This window comes from Zerene cesonia, chromosome 6 (genome assembly GCF_012273895.1).
Source record: "Zerene cesonia ecotype Mississippi chromosome 6, Zerene_cesonia_1.1, whole genome shotgun sequence".
NCBI lineage: Eukaryota > Metazoa > Arthropoda > Insecta > Lepidoptera > Pieridae > Zerene > Zerene cesonia.
In genome coordinates this window covers 5,921,170-5,924,491 of record NC_052107.1, presented here as the reverse complement: position 1 = coordinate 5,924,491, position 3,322 = coordinate 5,921,170, and positions in this window count along the sequence as shown.

The window sequence follows — 3,322 nt, the reverse complement described above, 5'->3', positions numbered from 1 at the left end:
GTAAAATAAAGGTCTTCACCAAAATTCAGCTCTGTCGGAATTTTTGTTATTTCAATATCGTATAATGACCGGACTAAAGTAATTCTCGACAAATTCTAGTCACGCACGAGGCTAAGAAACTTATTGTGAAAAAAGTGAGTGTCAAAAAACGGTAAATAATTTTCACAAATATGTGTTGCCAGTAGTACAGCCAATAAGGTTTTGAGATAGGAGACTTTTTGAACTAAAATTAAGTAATGACACAAAGCTATGCAGCGTATGCCTGCAGTTAATTGTAGTTAATTAACCTCAAACAATATAACAGCGTTTCCTCTAAATACCGCTTATGAATTTTTTGCTCTTGATCGCATCTTTGAATATTGAACAATGATCAAAGACGGAAGAACAGTCCCATTAATAGCTGTTGTTTGCTTCTCATTGTGAACTGTAATTTAGCAATAAGCAATTCCAGCGTACATCCTTTATGGAGATAAAAGGGGTTAGGTCAAACTGTCACTTGTAAGCCGGTCATGTGATCTGAACGGTGGGCTTGTTAGCATGTGAGTGGATGATGTAATTGATCTATGTTGAGGTTAGCGGGAAGGTCAGTGTTGTAGTTTTGGAGACATGTGTACTATTGAGAGGAAAATGTATTCTTAAAACGGTTTGAATCTTGACTGACTCAGAATTGCTAGATTTCCTTTTAAAATACGAGTTTTTGTGAATGTTTAGACTTGATATAAAGAGGGTGCTAAGAGACAGGACATCTACATTGGTTGTTTTAACATTAACCGGAATACATTTTGTACAGAGAAGAACTGGCAAGAAACTCTGTAGTGTATTGTAGTGATTAAATATTGATATTGGAAAATGCAATTTTCTCAAAATTTTTAATCTTTAATTGCCATTAATTACATTGCTTTATACTATCAAAACGCAAGGCTTGTCTAAACCATGTTAATCACATTATTTTAACAACACACATACTTATTGTCTATTCAATTCTAATAAAAGATTAATTTACCCACAAAGCTTGCATTTACTTCAGATTAATTATTTCCTCTTTGCCTTGGTTTTACCTATAATCAAAAATTAGTAATATTTAGCAAAAAGTCGTTATTGCCAATGAGAGTTACTACCAATACTTGGTAATTAGATTGTATGACGTGCCGACTGTCGAGGCAAGCTACTGCCGACCTAGGGTCGCATGATCTTTACTCAAATCGTTTATTAATACCGTTCAGATTTTAAATTACCAACTCACGCTTATATTTGCGAATTACGTGTTCCTTCGAATTGAATTCATGAATTTCATTTAAGGATAGCTTCAACGAATAACATTCGAGATAATTAATAGACTAAAAACTCAGACATTAAACATTTAAAATGATTGATGAGATTTATTTTCAAAGATGATATTTAAATAATAAAATTGCCGTATCGATAGTGATGAATAATGAATTTCGTGAAATGGTGGTCGTTGACCGCCGTAGAAATTGTAAAAGCAAATAATGTATTTGTACCGTACAAATACATTATTTGCTTTTACAATTTCTACATTTGGTATAAGAATACAATGAACGAAATTAGTACAAAGAGCAAAAGTATTAAAACACTAAGTTGAAATTAGTATAATACAGTAAGTATGGAATTGAAAGTAAATTAGTTGTAGAATAATTAGGTACCTACTAAACATTTCCAGTTAGAGAATTTGACCGATAGCTAATGTTAATTTGAATATATACTGATTCAAATGATTTGAAATTCTGATTACTAGAAAGTAAAAGCAGAAGTATGAAGTACGAGAATTAGTAGAATATCTAGTTAAGCGAAACACTTTTTTAGACTTGCTGCAAAAGTGACGTGCTTTGAAAAATAATTATCGTTCTTACATATTACTATAGTGATAGCAACAATGTTATAATAAATAAACATTGTTATTGTTTTTTACAATGAAGACATATTTTTACTTCATCATGAATATCATTACTGTTCTAATTGTTTCTAAGATTATTAGCATTTTAAAGAAAAGCGTGTAAGTCAAGGGCGTATTCAGATTTCAGTTTCGACAGGGGGGACACGGAGAAATGACTAAAAGTTAATAACATAACCCAATTATATTGCCTTATAATTAGAAATGATTTCGGCGGGGAGTGGAGGAAAGGGGGGGGGGGGGGGAGTTTGAACCCACTACAGCATTCCCTTGGCTACGTGGTTGTGTGCGTGGTGGAGGTAGTTGTAAAGTTGTTAGAGTATCAGAGTTTTTTAGGATATTTCTGATTATATATTACTTACATCCACTTTATAAATTGCATTTTTTAAACTGTTGAGTGCAAAATGGTTTTCACTAGCAAAAACTTCTTATACACATTTTTGCAAATTACACCGTTTCCAAATGTTGCCTAGAAGAACTAATAATGACCGGTCAACGTCCTCTCAAAATAATATACCAGTACTATTTATCATGCTGTTTGGGCGTGGGCCATTAACCGAATAAATACTTTAATTTTTTTTTTTTTTTTGTATTTGTAGTATGCGAATATGCGACTCTAATCAAATATTCAATAAACCCACTTCATGCTGTGAGGAATTAGAAATGTTAAACATTTTGATCAGTAGGTATTCATGCCGTTCTTATTGATATGTTTCATATCACATAATTTTTTTATGTCATCTTTGGCAATGGAGGTGGTGGGTCGGCTGATGGTAAGCGCTACCACCGCCCATGAACATTTGGAGGACGTAAGGTCAACTGCAGTTGTTCGCCTTTACAAATAAATGGTTTGCTGACTTTAAATTAGAACGGACTGAGAAGGATAAGGAAAAGGATATGGCCCTCCGGCTCCCCCACTCACCAAACGAAAAACAGTAGCACGCTACTATTTCAAGCCGCTCTTCTGTGGGGGTGTGGTACTTCCCCGGTGTGAGCTGGCCCAATTCGTGCCGAAGTGTGCTCGATTCGCACATTAAATATTCAACTAGATATAGATTATAATTTAAAGACACAATGAAAGAGAAACTAAACAAAATTCTGGAAGAGATTCCTATTAATGCGATAAGGTCGCCTTACCGTGCGTTTAAAGTATTCGTTTCTAATATTTATTTCTAGTAATAATTAATACAATTGTTCATTTTTTTTCTTTTGTTTTTCATTCATGCATTGTTGCAAAGCATTAGTTCTATTAGACATCAACATAATATTTTTTTATTTAGTTTAAACTCTCCCAAGTTAGCCTGATAGTTTGAAGGGGCTTTAGTTTTTTGTTAAAAAATAATTATTATATATATATATATACATATATATACCAAAAAAAAAAAACACAGACAAAGAGACTAAAAGACA